Genomic DNA, 25,697 nt, shown 5'->3' with positions numbered 1-25,697 from the left:
ATGATCTTGCAATGTAGTTCAGGAAGTAGTAGTCAAAATGGCTGTGTTTCTCTCTCTTTTTTTTATATATATTCAGGTACATAACCAATCAAATGTCAGGTAAAAAAAGTAGAAAATGAAAGTAACATTTTAATTGGCTGTCAATTCCAACACTTCAGATGTGTTTTGTGAAGTAATTTACCTCAGGGTATTTAGAGAGGTCTACAGGCTAAATGGAATTCCAACCAAATGTGTGAAAATGGTAGGGATTGATATGTAGTATGAGCTAATCTATATTTGGTGAAAGTGTCTCCAGGGTTTCTTCTGTAAATTACTTTCCCACCTTTTTTAATGGAGCGCTTCCCGGTGAGCGCCCCGGTACGCGAACCGGCAGCGTTACGGGAGTCCACCATTTTGTGTTTCGGTCGAATAAAGATACAAGATGGAGGGCAAATAATGTTCAGAATGGGTAGAAGGGGGCACGGTAGACGTATTTTCTGAGGGTGGCTGAGGAGGCCCATATGTGTGAAAAAAAATCATTTTTTTAAAACATTTCACGCGGTTAGCTTCCGGTTCGCGTACCGGGTAGCGCTCCGGGGAGCGTACTTTGTTGAAAATTAGTGAAAAAAGTTAGAGTAAAATAATAATTGTGAGTGATCAGATGTAGGGTAGATCTGAGAAGAGCTTTTGGGTTTATGGTACATTTAGGTACTTATAAGTAGGTACCAATGCACATTTTTAAATTCAGATTGAAAACTCTGTTCCCTTCATCTGAGAAGTGAACTCCATCTCCTCTGTAGATATCTTGCATGTAGTAACGTAAGTTATTGTTGTAGATGGAGCCCATTCCATGGTCTCTCATGTAAGCTGAAACAGATTTGTTTACATGCTTCCTCGATTTCTCAATTTGTAGACAAAATTGGTTCGACCACCTCCATTTCTGTCTTTGGCATATATTTGAATATACCAAGGCAGTTTGAGGAAAAAGTGCCATCAATTGCTCAAAGGTGTCCTTTAAAAGCATTTCCAGACCTACCCCAGTCAAAGTGCCCAAGTCATTTCCTCCACAGTGCACAATTAACAGGTCAGGTTTAGGCAAATGCATAAAGGTTTTCACCAATGGTATCAATTGGTGACATTTTAATCCTCTGTGGCCAAACCACTTAATTTCCACATCTTGTAAATTGAGGTTAGGTAAATTTCTGTTATCAGCATACCTCTGAGCCCAGTAGATGTAACTATGTCCAACAATCCAGACAGAAAACATGGTGAGAGGAGGTTCTGCTGCAGTCAGATGAAGTGTGGCAATGAAATGGGAGTTGAAAAAATAAGAGTTTAAAATGAAAAAAACTGTGGAGTTTCTGTGTTAATGAAGCAGTAGCAGTGATTGGTGGATTTTGATTGCTGAAAACAGAAAGTTAGGGTGCATGGATGAGTTCTTTGAAAGATGTAATTTGAATGGTCAAAAAAAATCATTTTATGAAAGATTGCACTGGATACGCAGGTGTACTGAGAGTTCAGAGTTCAATTGAAACATTGTTGTGTGAACTTGCAAACATGAGAGGTCTTTCAGGAGGTGGTTGCTATGCAAAAAAGGCAGAAAGGGCAGAGGGGGGAAGGGTGTTGATTTGAAAAAAGTGAGGGAAGAGTTTTGATTGGGTGACATGAGAGATATGTGTGATGAATTACAGGTTTTCTGTGCTTTTTATGGCTGCAGACTCTGGAGTGCATACCTTTTGCTCTGCTAAAGACAATTTGGTGTGTTTCTGAGACTGTTTTGAAACTCATAAAGTATTTGCTAAGGTGAGAAAAGATTCATTTAATTTAGATAGAGAATAGTATGGTTTAGGGAGAACATTATGAAGAAAGTTGTGTATTTAAAATTTTGATTTGTGTCAAGTGTTTTACAAATAGATTTTGTTTCTTTGTGTTACATAGCCATGTTAAAAGTGATGCTAAAATAGTGCAAGGGTCTTACAAAAATGCTTTCATGTGTCTTAGGGTATTTTAACTCACTTCCCCATGAATGTATGAATATAATTGCTTTACAAGTTGTGTTTAAAAACGTTTTTTGAAATCGATTAGGTTTCTTGATATGTACTGCTAGAGCTTCATAGGTTGCTTGGGGCATATTTATAAGGCCTTTGTGTCTCTCTGATGTTATTTTTCCCATTTTAATTTAAGACCTTTCCCTGTGGTGCAAGGTCCTTGTAAATACGCCCCCATCTGTGCTTGGCAAATTAGGATCTTGATTATTTGACTTACATAGCCATGTTAAAAGTGATCTAAAAATGGAGCAAGGGCTTAAAAAAAACGATTTCATGTGTCTTAGGGCATTTTAAGTCACTTCCCCTTGAATGTAGGTATATAATTTATTTAGATGATGTGTTTAAAAACAATTTTTGAAATCAATTAGGTTTCTTGATATGTACTGCTAGAGCTTCATAGGTTGCTTGGGGCATATTTATAAGGCCTTTGTGTCTCTCTGATGTTATTTTTCCCATTTTAATTTAAGACCTTTCCCTGTGGTGCAAGGTCCTTGTAAATACGCCCCCATCTGTGCTTGGCAAATTTAGATCTTGATTATTTGACTTACATAGCCATGTTAAAAGTGATCGAAAAATGGAGCAAGGGCTTAAAAAAACGCTTTCATGTGTCTTAGGGCATTTTAAGTCACTTCCTGATGAATGTAGGTATATAATTTATTTAGATGATGTGTTTAAAAATGATTTTTGAAATCAATTAGGTTCCTTGATATGTAATGCTAGAGCTTCGTAGGTTGCTTGGGGCATATTTATAAGGCCTTTGAGTCTCTCTGATGTTATTTTTCCCATTTTAATTTAAGACCTTTCCCTGTGGTGCAAGGTCCTTGTAAATACGCCCCCATGTGTGCTTGGCAAATTTAGATTTTGATTATTTGACTTACATGGCCATGTTCCATACAGTTCTAACCTTCTGCGTAGTCTTTGATATGCTAGACTCCATCTGCACTATGAGATACCTAAGCAAAGGAAACACAGGTGATGTGATTGTGAAATGAGGAAAAGAAACTACACATTTTTCAATTACATCACATGTGTTTCCTAAGTTTACGAATGACATTGTGCAGATGAGGTTTAGGTCTGTCCACGGACACAGAAAAGGTCTGGCCTTTGTTCAAGAGTGAAGTGGACATGACTTACTTCATTGGTAGGCCTTCACATGTATTATCTCCTCTGTACTCTTCAAAAAGCGTAAATTTCATCTGCAACCCTGAGTAGGCCTCACCTCAAACAAACCTCTGGATAGGCCACACTTTATCGTCATCCTGAATCAATCATTTAAAATTTTAGGGACAGATTTATGATAGGTTTAAGCTTATTTTGCGTCACTGTGCGTGACTTTTGTGACGCAGCGGCGGTGCAAAAGATTTGCTATGTGGCGACATATTTACAACTTGATGCATCTAGGCAGATGTGTCATGCTGTAAAGTCCCGTGCCACATGAAATCGATGCAGCAGTGATGCAAAACATGCACCATGTTGCAAGACAGGCCTCATTTCATCTCCAACAAGATAAGAAGCTGAATCTTCTGTAAATGTGAAAATTGTTGTATACACTGCTCAACTTATGTGTACTCTTTGATATGCTAGAGTCCATCTGCACTATGAGATACCTAAGCAAAGGAAACACAGGTGATGTGATTGTGAAATGAGGAAAAGAAACTCCACATTTTTCAATTACATCACCTGTGTTTCCTAAGTTTACGAATGACATTGTGCAGATGAGGTTTAGGCCTGTCCACGGACACAGAAGAGGTCTGGCCTTTGTTCAAGAGTGAAGTGGACATGACTTACTTCATTGGTAGGCTTTCACATGTATTATCTCCTCTGTACTCTTCAACAAGCGTAAATTTCATCTGCAACCCTGAGTAGGCCTCACCTTAAACAAACCTCTGGATAGGCCACACCTTATCGTCATCCTGAATCAATCATTTAAAATGTTAGGGACAGATTTATGATAGGTGTATGCCTCTTTTGCGTCACTGTGCGTCACTTTTGTGACGCAGCGGCGGTGCAAAAGATTTGCTATGTGGTGACATATTTACAACTTGATGCATCTAGGCAGATGTGTCATGCTGTAAAGTCCCGTGCCACATGAAACCGATGCAGCAGTGATGCAAAAGATGCACCATGTTGCAAGACAGGCCTCATTTCATCTCCAACAAGATAAGAAGCTGAATCTTCTGTAAATGTCAAAATTGTTGTATACACTGCTCAACTTATGTGTACTCTTTGATATGCTAGAGTCCATCTGCACTATGAGATACCTAAGCAAAGGAAATACAGGTGATGTGATTGTGAAATGAGGAAAAGAAACTCCACATTTTTCAATTACATCACCTGTGTTTCCTAAGTTTACGAATGACATTGTGCAGATGAAGTTTAGGTCTGTCCACGGACACAGAAAAGGTCTGGCCTTTGTTCAAGAGTGAAGTGGACATGACTTACTTCATTGTTAGGCCTTCACATGTATTATCTCCTCTGTACTCTTCAACAAGCGTAAATTTCATCTGCAACCCTGAGTAGGCCTCACCTCAAACAACCTCTGGATAGGCCACACTTTATTGTCATCCTGAATCAATCATTTAAAATGTTAGGGACAGATTTATGATAGGTGTAAGCTTATTTTGCGTCACTGTGCGTCACTTTTGTGACGCAGCGGCGGTGCAAAAGATTTGCTATGTGGTGACATATTTACAACTTGATGCATCTAGGCAGATGTGTCATGCTGTAAAGTCCCGTGCCACATGAAACCGATGCAGCAGTGATGCAAAAGATGAACCATGTTACAAGACAGGCCTCATTTCATCTCCAACAAGATAAGAAGCTGAATCTTCTGTAAATGTCAAAATTGTTGTATACACTGCTCAACTTATGTGTACTCTTTGATATGCTAGAGTCCATCTGCACTATGAGATACCTAAGCAAAGGAAACACAGGTGATGTGATTGTGAAATGAGGAAAAGAAACTCCACATTTTTCAATTACATCACCTGTGTTTCCTAAGTTTACGAATGACATTGTGCAGATGAAGTTTAGGTCTGTCCACGGACACAGAAAAGGTTTGGCCTTTGTTCAAGAGTGAAGTGGATATGACTTACTTCATTGGTAGGCCTTCACATGTATTATCTCCTCTGTACTCTTCAACAAGCGTAAATTTCATCTGCAACCCTGAGTAGGCCTCACCTCAAACAAACCTCTGGATAGGCCACACTTTATCGTCATCCTGAATCAATCATTTAAAATGTTAGGGACAGATTTATGATAGGTGTAAGCTTATTTTGCGTCACTGTGCGTGACTTTTGTGACGCAGCGGCGGTGCAAAAGATTTGCTATGTGGCGACATATTTACAACTTGATGCATCTAGGCAGATGTGTCATGCTGTAAAGTCCCGTGCCACATGAAACCGATGCAGCAGTGATGCAAAACATGCACCATGTTGCAAGACAGGCCTCATTTCATCTCCAACAAGATAAGAAGCTGAATCTTCTGTAAATGTGAAAATTGTTGTATACACTGCTCAACTTATGTCTACTCTTTGATATGCTAGAGTCCATCTGCACTATGAGATACCTAAGCAAAGGAAACACAGGTGATGTGATTGTGAAATGAGGAAAAGAAACTCCACATTTTTCAATTACATCACCTGTGTTTCCTAAGTTTACGAATGACATTGTGCAGATGAGGTTTAGGCCTGTCCACGGACACAGAAGAGGTCTGGCCTTTGTTCAAGAGTGAAGTGGACATGACTTACTTCATTGGTAGGCTTTCACATGTATTATCTCCTCTGTACTCTTCAACAAGCGTAAATTTCATCTGCAACCCTGAGTAGGCCTCACCTTAAACAAACCTCTGGATAGGCCACACCTTATCGTCATCCTGAATCAATCATTTAAAATGTTAGGGACAGATTTATGATAGGTGTATGCCTCTTTTGCGTCACTGTGCGTCACTTTTGTGACGCAGCGGCGGTGCAAAAGATTTGCTATGTGGTGACATATTTACAACTTGATGCATCTAGGCAGATGTGTCATGCTGTAAAGTCCCGTGCCACATGAAACCGATGCAGCAGTGATGCAAAAGATGCACCATGTTACAAGACAGGCCTCATTTCATCTCCAACAAGATAAGAAGCTGAATCTTCTGTAAATGTCAAAATTGTTGTATACACTGCTCAACTTATGTGTACTCTTTGATATGCTAGAGTCCATCTGCACTATGAGATACCTAAGTAAAGGAAACACAGGTGATGTGATTGTGAAATGAGGAAAAGAAACTCCACATTTTTCAATTACATCACCTGTGTTTCCTAAGTTTACGAATGACATTGTGCAGATGAAGTTTAGGTCTGTCCACGGACACAGAAAAGGTCTGGCCTTTGTTCAAGTGTGAAGTGGATATGACTTACTTCATTGGTAGGCCTTCACATGTATTATCTCCTCTGTACTCTTCAACAAGCGTAAATTTCATCTGCAACCCTGAGTAGGCCTCACCTCAAACAAACCTCTGGATAGGCCACACTTTATCGTAATCTTGAATCAATCATTTAAAATGTTAGGGACAGATTTATGATAGGTGTATGTCTCTTTTGCGTCACTGTGCGTCACTTTTGTGACGCAGCGGTGGTGCAAGAGATTTGCTATGTGGCGACATATTTACAACTTGATGCATCTAGGCAGATGTGTCATGCTGTAAAGTCCTGTGCCACATGAAACCTGCGTCAGTTTTCATATAGGTGTTTTGTTGCAAGGTATGCATTAATTTGCATGAAAGCCCTGTAAAACTAACACAGTGAAATTTAGAAGATTTCACTGAGTCAGCTTTATAGCATTGCTGAATCAAATCCTTACGCCTGTTTGAAACAGGCATAAGAAGTGATGCACCATGCAATGTGAGGCTTCCTCCTGTGCATTGCAGTAGACATGTCGCGCTTATGACGTGATTCCTGCAATGTGCTGCTTTTGCGGCACAGATGCGTGACGCATCTGTGCTGTTTTTGCTCAATGGTGCTCCACATTGTAAATGTGGCACACTATGGGTGGCAGAGCAGCGGTGCACATTAACTGGTGCATCCGTGGGGATGCGCCACTTAGCATAAATCTGCCCCTGTACATTTAAGTATGAGCAGGGGACACAGAGTCGGTGAGGCTTATCCAAGGTTAAGAAGAGATGAGTCCTGTTCACTGAAAACTTGGACATGGCCTCACCTCCTCAGCATCGCTGGACATGGCTAAATAATAGCTGCAAAATGTTACTCTTGTTAAACAATTTTACTATTATAATCTCTGAGATTTGTCTCTTACTCTGCAACATCTCATTGTTGTTCTCTTTTTTTAAAGATAACGACAACATCAACCATGAGTGACAATCAGCAATCAGTTGATCTCAACCTTATCATTGAACTTGTAATTGAAACGTCAGTGGAAGTAGATCCCTTGGATGATTTAAATCCTGAGGATGATGAAGAACATGATGAGGATGCTGATTTGTCAGAATTGTATGACATAGGGTGGGAAGCTTACCCGCTTAAGCCTATGGAACTATAAACATTTATTTTTAAAATTTACAATAAATGAAAAGTAAAAATGTAAACCGTTTCATTTAAAATTAAACACACCTTCAAAAACAGGTTATGTGTAGTGTCTTCAATAAAATATTAAAATATGCTCATAAAATTAGATCAGATTCACATATAAAACAGGACAGGTAAAATGAAAAAGAATTCCATTTCTTTTCTGCTATTTGTGTATTCTAAATTTGCCAAAGCACTAAAAAATATTCTATGTAAAAATGTCAAGTAGTGTGTTAAGTTTTTGATGACTGTTATTGATTTACTGTTTGGTAATAGTGGTTAATAACATGTTTTATTATATTTTACCACAGATTCAACTGCAGATCATTTCAAATTTTGAGAATGCCGTCTAAGGATAGAATCAGAAAGGCTACAAAACGTCAAAGACAGCAGGTTCATCAATTAATGCAGCAGTCCTCTACAATAAAAAATCGTCAAGTCACCAAGAAAGCACCGGGTAAGACCACGAAATCATTCATAAGAAACATTTGTAAAAAAAAAAGTAGTACTACAGAAAATGTTTTAGTCCAGAAAAAGAGAAGCAATTTAAACGGAAAGGAAAGGCCAATCCAAAATGTTACTGCTAGAGCAAGAGATACCTCTGTGCATGATAGTAGAAGGAAACAACAGTTTAGGGACATTCGTAAACGAATGTTCCGCAACAGGATAATTGGCAATTTGTTAAAAAATATTAAGAAAGGTCAACAGAAAGTGGTTTTTTATAAGAGAAAAAAAAAGTTGAGAAAGTTATTGATCAGGCATTTGAAATTAAACGAAAGTTATTTATTTTGATAATTAATAGAATTAGTAAGCTAAACAAGGCAATTTATGATTTCAAAAGAAATAGTAGATGGAAGAGAATAGTTAATCGTAGTAATTTTTGTGAAGTTTTTTCCGGAGAATGGATGCATAGTTCAAGTTGTGAGGCATTTTTTAATGAGGAGAGTTATTTCCAGGATAATGATTTGGTGCATGCAGTTGACACCAATGGTCGAGCTTATGAGGTGAAAGATGGTTGTCCAGTTGAAAAAGAAAAACTTGTGACAACAGAGACAGAAGAGGTTTTAGGTAATGAGGTTTTAGGAAGACGTCCTAAGGGTCCTGTGTACACCTGGAAGTGTAGTAGTATATGCAGTGTGCTACAGGATTCCATCAATTTGCTTTGTGATTTTGTACGGACATTTAATAAGAAAAGTTTGAAGCAGAAAATGAAGTTGTTGCAAGAATTAGATCCTTGCAGAGTGAGAGAAGTGACAGGTTTGCATGGTCATTCACTGGCTTGTCTTTCCAGGAGAGTATGCCAGAGTGTTTTTCATCATTTCAGGATGCTAGCAGTGCATCATAATAAAGTGAGGAAATTAGTTAGAATGTTGTATTATGCTAAGAGTCCAGTAGTTATGCTTAAACAATTATGCGCTGCTCTTTTGCATGGTTCTGAAATAGATGTGAAGAATATGTGTGAAGAAATTGAGTTTTGTTACTTTGGAAGTAAAGAGGAGAATGTTGAAATTGACCCACAAGAAGAGGGTAATGTGGAAGATAGTGTACAGGTTTCCAGTACAGATAATTTTCAGAAGGAAATTGCCACGTTTCAGGTGAAATCAAGTCAGAGGCCTAATTTCACTTGTGTGTGTTGTCGACGCACTTATTATAAGAATCAGACTAAGTTAGTGGATTTATATGCAAAAAGTGAAAGGGAAAATAATAGTGAATGGAAGGATTTTGCAACATACTTGATGGTAGAAAATTGTTTTGATTTGGGATTGGATCAACGTGTGTGTACTTATTGTTGTAATACATTAAATCAAAACCAGATGCCTGCTAGAGCGGTTCATAATAATCTGGAATTGGTTGAGATTCCTTCTGAATTGAAGGATTTAAATACTTATGAATCTATTTTGATTCAAAGTATCCATCCCTTTCAGGCTATTGTAAGAATGGAGCCAAAGACAGGGAAATTGCCTCCATCAGATTTACAGAGAGGATTAAAGGGAAGAGTTGTTTATTTGCCTCTAGATTTGAAGAAAAACATTTACACAATTGGAGTAGAAAAAGTGGAAGAGGAACCTCTGGTTATCTTAGTTAATGGGGTTCCGACAAAGAATAAGAAAATATGGCAAGATTTAGTGGATGTTAGGAAAGTCAAAAAGGCAACATTGTATTTGAAAAAAAATAATAAGTACTATAAGAATGTATATGTTGCAGAAGAGGAAGTAAGTGAGGAAGAGGATAGCGATTTGTGTGCTGGTCAAATTGAGAAAGTAGAACCCTCTAAAAGTGAAGAAATATATGAACATTATAGTGTTCATCCTTTGCATTCCAAGGAAGTCATGGGGAATGCTATTGAGTTGTTTCAAATGAAACAAGCCAAAGGGAGTCCCATTAGTATTTGGGAGGAAAGTTTGGAAGCTCGGTGTTTCCCACAGCTATTTCCAACAGGTCAAGGAGGAAGATATGATGAGCGACCTCATCAAATTCCTGCTTCTGAATACCGGACTTTACGATTGTATGCAGAAGATGCTAGGTTTCGACAATGCATTCCCTATTTGTTTCATCTCCTGTTTGAAAGCGATCTGTCTGGATTGTCATATGCAGTGAACCACATCTTGAAAAGTGGTATACAGATGCAAAACATCTCTGCAAGTGACTTTATGGATAAAGTCAATGTGCAAGACAGTATTTTGGATTGTCACCTGATTAATCTCATGGCGTGTCAGCGTGGTACTAATGAGTACTGGTACCGTCGTCATGGTGATTTAAAATGTATGCTGAGGAACTTAGGAACTCCCACATGGTTCCTCACTCTGAGCTGTGCCGAGTATGGCTGGGAAGACTTACTTGAATTTCTACGAGAGGCAAATGGAAACATTGAAAATATCGAATTCAAGACACCCGGAGAACTGTGCTCTTTGGATCCAGTGAATGTATGCAGGTACTTCAATCATAGATTTGAAGCTATGATGTCTTTCATCATGAACAAGAGAAATCCACCTCTTGGAGAGGTGTTGGATTTCTTCTGGAGAAAGGAGTACCAAGCAAGAGGTGCTCCTCATATACATATGCTGCTGTGGATCAAGGATGCACCTAAATTTGGAACGGATCCAGAAGACTTAGTGATGAGTTTCATAGAACAGTATTCTACATGTGCTGTTCCAAATGCAAAGGAGGACAAAAGCCTAAGAGAACAAGTTCTACGCTTCCAAAGCCATCGTTGCGGAAAGTACTGTCGTCGTAAATTCAGAAACAAGGACAAGTTCTACACCAAATGTCGTTTCGCCTTTCCACGACCGGTGATTTCTAAAGGAAGAGTAAACAGTTTGATGTCTTCGCTGCGACATAATGTGATGAAGAAATCACCTAAAAACACATACAATTTGAAAAGGAACGAAGACTCCAAGTACATCAACGACTACAACCCAGTGATTTTGTCCATGTGGAATGCTAACATGGATATACAGTTTGTGGCTGATAACTGTATGGCTGTGGCTCGGTATGTGACATCTTACATCACCAAAAAAGAAAAGACAGAATTGAAGGATATGTGGGAGGACATTTCCCATGAAAAGAGCCTCAGTAAGAAGTTGTACAGTTTCAGTCTGAAGATGTTGTCGCATCGAGAAATCGGAGCTTACGAATGTTCTGACCGGTTGTCTTCAGCAAGTCTCTATGCCAAATCTAGGAGTATCGTTTGGGCGAGTCTTGGTCTTGCTGCAACGCGTAATCGAGTTCTGAAACCTGTGCGGGAAATTGAGTATTTGGCGGAAAAGGAGCCAAACAGTACCGATATTTTGAAGACCAACATGTTGGATACATATTATCCAAATCGAAGCAGTCACCTCGAGAATGTTTGTCTGTATGAGGTTCTACAAAATTACATATTCAAGAGGAACATCAACAAAGATATTGATAAAGGAGTGTATGCTGTAACTGGAAGTGAGGGATGTCTGGTCAAGCAAAGAAAATGCCACTTGGTAAACCATCGAAAATTGAGTGGCGAATCTCCTGAAAAAAAGGAGTTTTTCTATTTAGCACTTTTGCAACTTTTTAAGCCTTGGCGTGCAGAAGAGGAACTGCTTGGAGATTTCCTCTGTTACGAAGACTCTTTCACTGCCGCCAAGGAGACCATAGAATGTCCTGCTTTTCCCAAATATCTTGAAATGTTGAATGCGGAAATCGAGCAGGAAGCAACGATTGCAGCCGAGATTGCCAGAGACAGTTCTCAGGACAGTCAGAGTTCTGTTTCATTGAGTCAGGATCCACTAGGAGGACCTGTTATCGAAAATGAAGCTGCCACTGCCATGAATGAAGTGGAAAGAGCCATGGCACATGCTCAGGAGGATGTGGATAACTTAGAAGACTTGGAAAGACAACTCAACGTTGAGCAGAGGAAAATATATGACGAAGTTACCAAGCAAATTGATCATGGATTAAGTCATGAGAAGAAAGAGTGCTCATGTACGTCGTTGAAGCCTATCCGACTGTACGTGATTGGAGAAGCGGGAACTGGAAAAAGTTTCCTCATTAAAGCAATTTCATGTTATTTGCAGGAAAGGACTGAGTCATCGCTGTCTTGTGTTGTCACCGCTCCAACTGGACTGGCAGCACATAACATTAAAGATATTACTTTGCATCGTCTATTGATGCTGCCAGTGGAGCATGATAACAAATTACAATACCACAAGTTATCTGGAGATGCTTGTTGTGAAGTTTCAAGAGTCTTGAGGAAAATGAAACTTCTTATCATTGACGAAGTAAGCATGGTTTCTAATGTCATGCTTGCCTTTGTGCATTTGAGAATGCAAGAAGTTCTTAAAACAGAGTATGATGTGTTATTTGGTGGCAAACACATCATTGTTTTCGGAGATCTTCTGCAGCTGACACCAGTGAAAGGACAACCTGTGTTCAAAATGCTCACGCATGGAGATACCAGGAAGTGCCTAGGGAGCATTGGCAACGTCAATATATGGTTAAACTTCAATTATGCTGAACTTCATGAAAATATGCGTCAGGCGAAGGATGAAGTTTACAAGAATATTCTACAAGATGTTAGAATTGGAAAAGTGACCGAGCATGGGAAAGAAGCTTTACATGCACGATTACTGTCAAATTTATATCCAGAACAAGACGTTGTGCCTGAGAATATTTTTCAGAAAATTACTGAGAAGAAATCTGGAATATGTTTGATGCCAACTCTTGCAGAATGTGCCATCTTCAACAACAGAATGTTGCATTTAGAAAACCAAGAGATTGTAAAACTGGAAGCTATTGACAGAGTAGAGCATATGGGATCAACAATTATTTTGTCTGAGAATTTGAAAACAAAATTGGATTCATTAAAGAAGACTATATCTAAAACAGCGGGTTTTGAAAAGACTCTGAATGTGTGCTTAAATTGCCGTATAATTTTAAGAAGGAATTTACATGTTGAAAGAGGTCTGATAAATGGATCAATGGGTAATGTTGTTGATTTTGTGAAATACAGAAATAGAGATGGAATTGAATTTTTAAAAATTAAATTTGATGGCATTGAGGAAGTACAGCTAATTGGTCGTTGTTCTGCTAGATTTTTGCTTGTAAAAGACTTATATGTTCGCCATAAGCAGTTTCCTGTTTGCTTGGCATATGCGGTGACAATCCATAAATCGCAAGGTTTAAGTGTAGACAGTGCATTGGTGAATATTGGCAGTTCTGTGTTCAAGGAGGGTATGGCATATGTGGCATTGTCACGAGTTAGAACTTTATCGGGATTGTACTTGATTGAGTGTGATGTCACAAACATTTGTGCGGATCTAGATTGTGTTAAGGAATACAATAGGTTAAGAAGAGAGTATGCGCCACATTTGCCTCAATATCCTTTGTTTGAGAAATGTGTGGTAGGCCGGAAACGAAGAAATGTGACCAATAGTAGGGAGGTTGTAGCAAAAAGACGAAAAGTCGATGAACCTGAAATTATAAGCAGAAAGAAAAAGGATTCTGTTGAAGATGTTGTTGGTTTTCAATTTGAAAACAGTTCTGGTGTCAACTGCTATGCTAATGTAGTGGTTAATGTTTTGTTTTCTCTAGAAAATGTAAAAGAAGAGATTGTGGTCAATTCTGATCAAAGATTTTGCAGTTTGTTAAATTCTGTGTTAGAGAAATGTAGCACTGATAGAACAAAAATAGAAAGTGTGTCTGAAATTCGAAATCTGTTAGACAGATGTTCAGGTCAAACACAATTCTCTCAAAATATTCAGCAAGATTGTCAGGAGTTTTTAATGTATATGCTTGATGTATTGCATGCTGAAGGTGTAGATGTAGATCACCTGTTTGGGCTTTTTTATCAATGGCAGCATGACTGCGAGAACTGTAGGGTATCAAGTACTACTAGTGTAGACTCAGAAAGATTTATATATTTAACTTTGCCAGAGAGTAAATCAGTGTCCTTTAATAAGCTAGTAAAAGCAGCTGATCACAACATGGAGTGTAGCCAATGTAAGTCTGCAATGTTGTCAACATTATTTATACGAACATATGGCCAGTATGTCATTTTAATGTTCCAACGATGTAGGCCTGATGGAACAAAATTGACAACTTTAATTAAAAATTTTGTGGCTTCACAGTTGTCAATATCAGGAAGGACTTTTGTAACTGCAGCAATTATATATCATGACAGTCCTTCAATAACATCAGGACATTACACAGCTTATTTAAAGTCTAGAAATGGCTGGTCATTCTGCAATGATTCTGTTTTAACTTAAAAAAAAAAATTGCCTTTTGACCTTAAAAATTCTTACCTGGTGTTTTTAAAACCAACATTTTAGGGAAGGAATCTCAGGATTTGCTCTGAGGAATTTCAAGAGGTTCTAATGGCTCCTACACGATTTGGCCTTGAGGATAAGTGTAGTACAGAGTCAAAAGTTATTTTTGAGTTTTAAATAGTTCCTGGAAAAAAAGAAGATTTTCTTACAGAAAGTGGTGGGCAGAGATTAGTTGAAGGACAACAGAGTATTTCCCAAAGCAAACGGTGTTCTTACCATAACACTTGACGTCATGGAAAAATAACTGCACTTTGTATGAGTTCAGAAAAACTGTTTCTTTTTATAAGCTAATTCAAGCAGCCAATCAAAACATGGAGTAGAGGGAATGTAAGTCTGCAATGCTGTCTAGATTATTGGTCCAAACTTTTGATTATAATGTCATTTTGAAAATCCAACTATATAAACCTGATGAAAGTAAGTCTTCAACTTTAATTACAAATGTTGTGGCTACACAGTCGTTGATTTTAGGAAGAACATTTGTAACTGCAGCTATTATATGGCATGATGGTCATTTGACAGATCCGCTTATTACACAGCTGTAAAAAAATTTGCTGTTTCGGAAATTATTCCCATTTGACTACGATACAATGTTGCCTTTTTATTTAAAAATATTCTTACTTTCTGTTTTCAGAAAAGAGAATTTAGGGTAGGTAACTGGCGTATAATGATTCTAGGGGTTGATATAATTTTATCTACTGTTTTATATTGCTTTGTGATTAAAAGTGATGTAGACAATTAAATAATTGTAGTAGTCATAGAGGTAGTGTAAGTCTGCTTCATAGTAAGTAGTATCAGTGTCATAGGAAATGTAGAACATGAGTGAGCAAGAAGGGTAAGATATTACTAGTCCAGGATTGTGAAAGTGATCTTGAACGTTTTCTTTCTGAAAGTTGCGGAAATACAAAATGACGGGATTTGCTTACAAGAATTCCAAGAGTTATAAATGGCTCTTACATGATTTGGCCTTGTGGAAACATGTGGTAGAGAGCGAGAAGTCATTTATTGTATGTAACATATTTTTCAAAACGATGGAGGTTTTCTTTCAGAAAGTGGCGGGCTGAAAATAAAAACAGCACAACCGAGTGTAAGCTGTTCATAGGACATCCTTCGACGTCATGGAAAGTAAGTTACTTTTGAGGAGTTCTGATTTCTGATTGGTTATGTTATATGGGTTTTTTAAACACAATCATTTTGATTGTGTTTTTTTTCCCCGCTGTTATATGATGAAAACCTTCAAGTCACTGTTTTTAGTGAAATTTGATAAATTCTGAGAACAGCAAAAATAAACCATTTAACATGTATAATTAATTCTGTACTTTTTGTACTTATGATCTACATTTAGAAATGTGTAGTAGACATGGAGAAGCTGAGGCTTCTGTAAGTGTCAAAGTTGTTGCATACAGTGCGCACATTCTACATAGTCTTTCATATGAATGACTACATTTCCACAATGAGATACCTAAGCTAAAGAAACACAGGTGATGTGATTGTGGAATGAGCAAAATAAATTGCACGTTTTTCAATTATATTACCTGTGTTTCCTAACATTACACATCACATTGTGTAGATGAGGTTTAGGCCTGTTCCAGGAGACAGAGGAGGTCTGACATTTGTTCAAGAGTGCAGTGGGCATGACTCACTTCGTTAGTAGGCCTGCACATGTATTATCTCCTCTATACTCTTCAACAAGCCTAATGTTCATCTGCAACCCTGAGTAGGACTTACCTGAAACAAATCTGTGGATAGGTTACACCTTATCAGCATCTAGAAACAATCATTTAAAATGTTAAGGGCAGTTTTATGAAGGCTGTGTGCCTCTTTTACGCCGCTGTTCCGTCACTTTTGTGTAAAAGATGCACCATGTTGCAAGATAGGCCTCAGTTCTTTTCCAGCAAGATACCGTCAGTATAAAATGTATATAATTAGGACTGTGTAGGGGGTATGGAGAAGCTGAGGCTTCAGTAAGTGTCAAAGTTGTTGCATGCAGTGCGTACTCTTTCATATGCTGGACTACATCTGCACAATGAGATACCTAACCAAAGGAAACACAAGTGATGTGATTGTGAAATGAGCAAAAGAAATTGCACATTTTTCAAATACATTACCTGTGTTTCGTAACATTACGAATCAAATTGTGCAGATGAAGTTTAGGCCTGTCCAGGGAAACAGAGGAAGTCTGAACTTTATTGGTTGGCCTGCACATGTATTATCTCCTCTGTACTCTTCAACAAGGCTAAATTTGATCTGCAATCCTGAGTAGGCCTCACCTGAAACAAACGTCTGGATAGGACACACCTTATTGCCATCCTGAAACAATCATTTAAAATGTTAGGAACAGTTTTATGATGATTGTGCACCTCTTTTGCGCTGCCATTGCGTCACTTTTGTGAGACAACAGCAGTGCAAAAGATGCACCATGTTCCAAGATAGGCCTCACTTCATCTGCATCAAGATACTGTTAGTTTAAAATGTATATCTTTAGGACTGTGTAGGGGGCCTGGAGAAGCAGAAGCTTCTGTAAGTGTCAAAGTTGTTGAAAAACTGTTTGTCCTTCAATCTTTTCCCTTGTCTTTTCTAATTTTTAAATACATGTTTTAATATTTTTCAAATGTTTGTTCTCTCTTTCACAGATTGAAAGTATAAAAATAACAAGTGACTAAGTTAACGACAATTATAAGGTAAATGTTTTGTACTCTTTTCATTACATTTCTATCACATTTAACTACTATTAGTTCCACTGCTTCATTTCTTTAACCCTCACTTTGCTGCCTTTGCTACTTCCCTCATTCCTTTCTCTATTACTTACTTACTCTACTCCTTCCACTCCTTTTCTCAGTCCCTCTCTTCTCATAGTTCCTCACTCTTGTTCACTCACTCCGTCTCTATTACTCTTAGTGTCTTTGACTGATCACTCTTTCACTACTTGTTCATTATGCTTTCTCTGTGTAGTTGAAGCACACTAAGGGGCATATTATGAACAGAGCCAATAAAATTATTGCTGTTTTTATCGGCAGAAAACTGCTGCAAAAGCAGTTTTAGCGGCAGTTTTCTGCCGCAAAAGCAGCTTTAGCGACACATTTCTGCCGATAAAAGCTGCAAAACTTTTATTGCCTATGTTGATAATATGGGCCTATGTTATTTACATTTCTTTGCTGTTTCAATTATTCTTTTTCTGTTACTTCTTCTTTTCTGCTTTCTGTTTTTTCTCTCTGTTATTCCACATGTTTTAATCTTATTTTGAACATTCACTCACATTTTCTAAGAAACTCTTCTGTGTTATTCTTCTACTCTCCTTTTTTTCTTTCATTTCCTTATCTATTTTGTTTTTCACAATTATATCCTCTTCTATCTTTTCTTCGGTAAATAAATCTATTAAACAGTATCTCTGGTTTAGTCCCTATAGCTGTCTTTCTTTTAACATTACTCTCTGTTTACTTCCCTTATACTTACTCTTCTTAATTTTTTTTTGGTTCGCTCCCGGTTCGCGTACCGGCGAGCGAACCGGGAAGCGAACCAAAAGAAAGAGAGCTTGCCAGAGTGCTAAACATTCTAGCAATTTTTTTATAAAGGGGAGGTAGTTCTGAAAAGAACTTTTTTTTTAATGTTTTTGTTGTTTTATATATTTTTTTATTTTTCTGAACATTTTTTGTATTTTTTGAACAATTTTATGTTTTTTTTGTTTTTTTGGGGGGGGAAACAACAAAAAACAGGCATTGGAAAGGGCTCAACAGGAGCAAAAAAAATTTTTTTTTTTTGGGGCGTTTAGAGCACTTGTGGTTTTCAAATGCTCTGTTTATTAAGTTAATGCTCATATTGGCACATGAGAGTAAGGTACCGCAATATAAACAGACAATCTTCATGTGGACAAAGTTATCCTGAATGTTTGGCACTGTTTCCCGTGCCTCTGGCCCCGACAGAGATACCTGTGCCGATGTCCTGGCCACAGGAGTTGGTGGGTTGTCCTGGAGGTCACGCATCTCTGCCCGGCTGTAATTTAGTGGATGCCACCTCAGCATGTGACGGTGCATAGTATAGTTGCCGTAACTATACTTCTTATCTGTGCCTCTAGATAAGTCCTCTTTGCATATGAGGCACGTCACATACCGAGCATTAACTTTTTTCTGTCCTTCAGGAAAAGAAAAAAACTGCCAAATGAAACTATTTTTATGATGAGATACCCGGGGCTCCTCTTGTAAAAACTGTGTTGCCTGTATTTCCTCTTCCTCTTCTTGATCCTCTTCCTCCTCGGTGTTGGGAAGGAACTGTGGAGGTGGTCCTCTCTTCCTATGAGGAGGTGGTGGTGGTGGTGGGGGTGCACCAGCTGCAGCTACTAGTGAAGCCATTTTCCACTGAGCAAAATAGGTCTTCCTTTCACAAAGTTGAAAGTCAGAGTGAGAAAAAAGGTGGGGGCTTTCATCATTTGGGAAAAAAATTGTTCTAAACCAATGAAAAGTGTTATTTTTAGGTCACCTGACCTAGCCTTACATCATTAGGAAACCAAAAGTGAAATGAACCAATGAAAAGTTGTATTAACAAGTCACATGACCTGTTACGCTTATGTTACGCGCTGCGGAACGCGCCCCGGATCGCTTCCGGGGAGCTGCGCTTCGCGCCTCGGTTCGCGCTCCGGAGCACTTCCGGGTGCGCTAATGCGGCGCGTCATAAGACGCATTACGCGGCAACGCGATACGTCGCGCTTTCGCGACGCGCCCCGGATCGCTTCCGGGGAGCTGCGCTTCGCGTCTCAGTTCGCGTACCGGAGCACTTCCGGGTGCGCTAACGCGGCGCGTCATAAGACGCATTACGCGACAACGTGATACGTCGCGCTTCCGCGACGCGTCACGATGTTGATTTCTAACGCGGCAGTTGCGCAAACGGAACGTTTACCGGTTCGCGGACCGGGTCGCGGCACCAAATTGAGCTAACGGGAAGCTTCCCGGTTCGCGAACCGGGAGCGAACAAAAAAAAATAATAAAAAAAAAATTATTAATAAACATATAAAATATATTTTTTGATTTAAAGAAGAATACATTTTACAGCTATAGATATTAGCTTTTAAAAAACCAATGAAATTCACTGAAAAAACCATAGGTTATAGACCATATATAGTTAGGAATTAGCATTTACAAAACCTTGAAAATTCACTGAAAAAACCATAGGTTATAGACCATATATAGTTAGGAATTAGCATTTAAAAAACCTTTTTTTACTCACACAAAACCATTGAAATTCCATATATAGTTAGTTGTACTAACTATATATCGCGCACCCGCAATCCACTGCTGATCATGTCACATATTACATCATTCATGACATGGTCAGTGACATCACTGATGACATCACTGATGACATCTCAAATGACATCACTGATGACATCACTGATGACATCTCAAATGACATCACTGATGACATCTCAAATGACATCACTGATGACATCACTGATGACATCTCAAATGACATCACTGATGACATCACTGATGACTACATCCAGTGACTGTATGTTTCTGTAAAGGTAAAATATGTCTTACATATTGAAGAATGAGTGGAGGTATAAGTGTCTGGATGAAGGATTTATTAGGTGCATGATTGACTGTATGAGTGAGTGAATAAATGTGTGTCACTGAGTGCATGAGTTAGTGACTAAACTGTCTTAATTTGTGCATTATTATGTCTGTTGTTCTGTAAACTGCTGCATGTGTTGATCAGTAGCTATATGAGTAAGTATATGGGTTATTAATTGGTTGCCCAAGTATTTGTATGGGAGACTGAGTGTGTGTGTGTGGGTGGGTGGCTGGGATGTGTGAGCAGTTGATTCACTAGATGTATGGGTTCAAAAGTGCATGTGGAAACACCTATATGGGCGGTTGACTGAGTGCATTGGTGAGTGAATGGATATCTCAGTGCTACATGTCAAAGTAAGTACATATGTAAAACACAGTACATGTGACATTTGACATATATAAATAACTGTGCATAAGAGCCAGTGAATGTGTGAGTGGCTGTATGGATCATTGTGTACTTGTATCAGGCATTGTAAAAGAGAGTAAATATGTGTTAGTATATGTTTGAATAAGTAAGGTGTGTATAACTGTATAGTTGAGGAAATGGAGGTGTGATTGATTCTTTGCATGACTGACTAAGTGTGTGAATAACTCCATGGATGAGTGACAGTCTGTGAGTGTCTGTTTACACTGAGTGTATCTAAGGTTATATTAGAGTCTGAAGAGGTTCATCGTATTATCACATGAATGATGTCATCAGTGATGTGATCAGTAATGTCAAATGAGATGTCATCAGTGATGTCATCAGTGATGTCATTTGAGATGTCATCAGTGATGTCATCAGTGATGTCATTTGAGATGTCATCAGTGATGTCATCAGTGATGTCACTGACCATGTCATGAATGATGTAATATGTGACATGATCAGCAGTGGATTGCGGGTGCGCGATATATAGTTAGTACAACTAACTATATATGGAATTTCAATGGTTTTGTGTGAGTAAAAAAAGGTTTTTTAAATGCTAATTCCTAACTATATATGGTCTATAACCTATGGTTTTTTCAGTGAATATATATATATATATATATATATATATATAATTTGTATTATTGTCTAACATTATTTATTATTATTAAGTTCATATATATGTATATATATATATACTTTTTTAAATATGTGTTTAATACTTTTTTCTATTACATTTATTATTTATCATTTTTTACTTTTTAAAATAATACTATGTTTTTATTAATTACATTTTATTTAATTGTTTTATATGATTTTTAAGACATTTAAAAAACAATATTTTATATAACGATATTCTAAACAACGATATTTTGGTTTCAATATTTCTGCATTTACCTTTGTAGAAATAAAATGTCGATATTTTGTCCGCAAGTAGCACTGCAGTGCACCCTGTAGCGTGAGGCACAGCTGTTGTCAGCTAAAAACACCAACACCTCCAACAACAGCCACCTTAACAAGCCTCCTGTGACTTGCCACTCTGTCACAAATGACTTGCCACAAAGTCGAGAACTGTAAAACATGCGGCACATAGGCTTTGAGATGGCTATTAAGTCACACTCCCAGGATTTAGAAAGTATAGGCCGAAAATACAGTTGTAGCCCTGTCAGTTCTGTGCTGTGACACACACTGCAAGGCCACGTACAACAGGAAATGTAAGCGCGTGGGACACTGACCCATGCTGTGCCCTTGATCCAGCAGAAGTGGGGAAAAATGTAAAACCATTTATAATATCACTTATGGAATTATATTGGATCAATTTATAACCAGGAGTTAAGGCCCATGAGAACTCAACAATCACTTACAATTATCAGGTCCTCCGATGAACCTTTTTGTAGAGCTAATAGAGACTCGATAATGAAAAGACAGATAATATTCCCTTCATGAGGACCTATAACAAAGGAAATACCTAACTAATAATCATAGTCACAATATTGCAATTTGTCAGTATCTCATCAATAATGACAAACTCTGATTATCTATCAAGTCACTTTTATCTAATAGTTCAGAATATGAATGTTCAATGCACTAATACAATAAAAACATAAGATTCTTCATTAGTTCAATGTTATAGGTAAAATCACAAGTAAAGAAATACAGTTTATAATGAATTTATCACAATATCAATTACAGGCATGAGTGGAGAGAAGAAGAAACAGAAATAGTTAATTGCAAATATCAATATGCAATTCGATTTTCATACAAACCTAGAGAACTAATGCACAACATGCAAAATTTAAGAAGAGCTAACCATTTGGCCGAAAAGGTATAGCTTAAGGCAACATCACCAGCCTATGAAGTGCAAAGTAATCAGGACAGCCTCAGTAAGGTATAGCAAAGACAACAGCCAGCCAGAATAGCACAGAGAAACAGCAACTCTCATAGAAGCGGCTACTCCATAATATGTCTTTCATGCAATAGTAATGATACTCTAAAGGCCTGATTCTGATGCGGTTAGGAAAGCATTCCCACCTATGGCCTGATTCTGATGCGGTTAGGAAAGCATTCCCACCTAGGGCCTGATTCTGATGCGGCTAGGAAGGTCTCCTGATGGCATTTGCTCCTTCCTAATCGGATCGGGAACTTGTCTTCCCAAGCCAGGGCCCAATTATGATGCTGTTAGGAACATATGCTCCCATTTGAAGTCAATGGGAGTCCAACCTAATAGTTTCTGGAAGCATCCTGATGCATCGTACTATGTCGGTCGGACTCTCCCGATCCGAGTGGGTCGGAAACCATTTCCAAACCGATTGAGTGGGGAAGCTTTCCAACCCCCATCAGAACCAGGCCCAGAATGTTAAATGTCCAACCTCCTAAAGGTACATTCACAAATTCTTCACAATCTCATTGGCTTTCAAAATGAGGTGACCATCATCCCATCCAGTTCATCTAGATTCCCTTAAAGCAGTCAATTGTTAATATGAAAGATGTCATCCTTCCACTGAAGCAGGAAAAGAATCCTGCAACTTTATCCACGTCCTTGTGCGCACTCCATGACAGCTTGCAACATTTGCAAGCAAAATCATCCATAGAAGGATACGTATTTGGCACAGAGAGGGAATTCCTGGAGAATACGTTGGCACAGCTAAACAAACTAAACAGTGTTTCAGAACTAGTGAAGGACAAAACACATTTCTTTCAAGGCCTACATTAGTGAAAGGGAAATAACTTTAGCAGCTTTTTGAGGCCTTTTTGGAGTAACTGTAAAATCCTCTTTTCTCTTCTAAAGAAAATCAAACACATTTCAGTTAAATGATCACAACAGAATACATAAGAAATCATTACTTTAGCTTTTCATTATTCATATTAGACCCATGTATATAAATTATTTCTAACTATTTATTATGATGATTAATGTTTTCTCATTTTACGAAAAGGATATGCATTTTGGCAAACATTTCTGAAAGCATTTCCATTTTTTTGCACTACATTATTCTACTTATGAAAATCTAGTACAAGTAAAAGAAAAAAAACTCTCTCTCTCTTCTCGTAAAGTTCTAATCCATATGAAAAGAATATTTTATATTATTCATCGTTTCTGCATGTCTAATGCTACATTCATTACTAAACGTGCTGTGCTATGTCTTGCACATTTTCATGTAGACTTGTAAAAAGTCACCCATGTTAATAGTTTTTCACTCTATTAGTCATTTGTTTTATTAAAAAACACCCATATGGATAGAATTGATCAAGCAAGATTATTTCGCAAAAATCATGCACCATCAGCCTTTTACTTGCCTGAAATGATTCACAGCAACCATGTCCAGAGCGAGTCCCTCTCACACCTGGGCGACCCGCAAGACGTTGCCAAAATGAAGTGATGATTTCGAACACAAGGTATCTTGATCAAGGCCTTTATTTATAAGGCAAATACTCATGGATGTGGTTCCCCTACACTGGTCAGCAAGCAACTGCCTGTGAATGGAACCCATGTACAGAACAAGTAAATATAGAACATGAGCAATGAACATTCTATAAAGAACAAGTCATAACATTACAACACACTCATCCAATCTAATTATGGCTGCCTTTTGGGTGCTGAACGAAGGCACAATTCTAGGTTTGTAACTGAGATCATATCAGTTCTTTTCTTGATGTTGTTCAGACTCAAGAATTTACTGCAATGGTACACAACATGATTGGCCCTAAAGTTTTAAGTGTACTGGCCAAAATGTTAACAGCCTTTACTTTTGCCTCTAATGGATTGTATTCGAAGTGTTCCTGCTAAGGTAAAATCTAGGAAGATGCCTGTTTCACCTGTATATAATAGAACACCTGAAGTCATGTTTTTCCTATTTGACCATAACAATGCAACCTGCTATAGAAGGTGGCTAACACTTAAGTATTTGTTATCTAAGAGGTATAGGATTTTCTATGGTGACTTTAGTCACCATTATTTCCCCTGTTACTGCTCCTTGTTCTTAAGTTTGTTAAAAGAGTGAAGGGAAAAGTTATTGAATTTCCACAAAGTAGCAAGAAGCCTCATTTTTTGACTTCTACCTATTTCCTGTTGGGACAGGAGTCGTCTTAAAGTTGCAAACCCCAGATGTTCTGCCAATGACTCAAAGACATAGTACTGCCAGAATGATCAAAGCAATTTATTGTACTACTGTAGAAGGTATCAAAGCGCCTTACATGAGCGCCAGTTGCACTATAGAAGGACGCATTCATTGTGACCTGCTACCATGCAGGTTTCATTGGTAACTGATTAGATTGGGAAACAGATCGGAGAATATCTATATATCTAAACTTCTTAGTCACAGCTCTATGTGTTCAGTACACAAGGACTGAGAGAACCCCTTTTAGAATGCATACTAAGGGGTCCATCATGATGTAGGGCAGATTACTATAGCCGGCATGACGGTGGCGATTCGCCCTACATCCTACCCCGCCCGCCACCCATTTCCCCTGCCATATTAGTATGGCGGGGGGACCCCGTTTTTTGCCATCTGACCAGTCGACTGGGAGGAGGAGGGGCTATATATGGTGGTGGTGTCTGCTAGACATCGCAATCCATATAAGCATGGGAGTGGGAAGCAGCCTTTCCGTGGCGGCATGCAGGTTTTGCTTTCAGGGGCCCGTTGCGGGCCCCCATGATATTGGGGGTGTGGGGGATGCACATGGGGGTACCTGTGGTACCCCCCTGTATTGTCAAGGACATGGTGGCAGGCACCTCGCGTTGCCTATCACCTTGTGCATGACAATTCGCGAAGTGCAGTCCCAGCATTGTGGTGGAAGGTGCTGTGAGCACCGCCCGCCACGATGCTGGGAATGGAGGATGCCACTGCCACGGTGGAGGTGGCATCCTAATCGCCGGTGCGGGACCGGCGCACCACTGGCGGTCGGTTCCAGCCCTGCTAGGGTGGCGGGCGGACGAAAGTCTGACGCCATGCCAATAGGCCCCTAAGTATAAAGCATACAAATATTTTCTTGCATAGCTGGAGTAATCCATAAGGAGATATATCTTGTTATGTATGGCCCTAGGAATACTACTTTAGTAGAGCACCAGGGAATACTAGGGGGCGACAAAAAGTAGAAACGATACTGGGTCAAAAAGACACTCAACTTTGTTAGATCTCTGTCACAGCATTCTGGAAGTGTCAGTGAAGCAATAGGAGGAGCTACAAAAATCCCTTGGGACAAGACTGACATTTGGCATTGATTTGAGAATAGGCAGATGTTGAAAGGCCTGGGGAACAGACATTTCTTTTTCAGGAATTGTGTCAGTCTTACCACCCAGCCTCATAACTTCTGATATGGCAATTATTAACTCTAATTGA

The sequence above is a fragment of the Lissotriton helveticus genome, chromosome 3_1 (genome assembly GCF_964261635.1).
Source record: "Lissotriton helveticus chromosome 3_1, aLisHel1.1, whole genome shotgun sequence".
In the NCBI taxonomy this organism is placed as follows: Eukaryota; Metazoa; Chordata; class Amphibia; order Caudata; family Salamandridae; genus Lissotriton; species Lissotriton helveticus.
Note: the sequence above shows the minus strand (reverse complement) of the source record.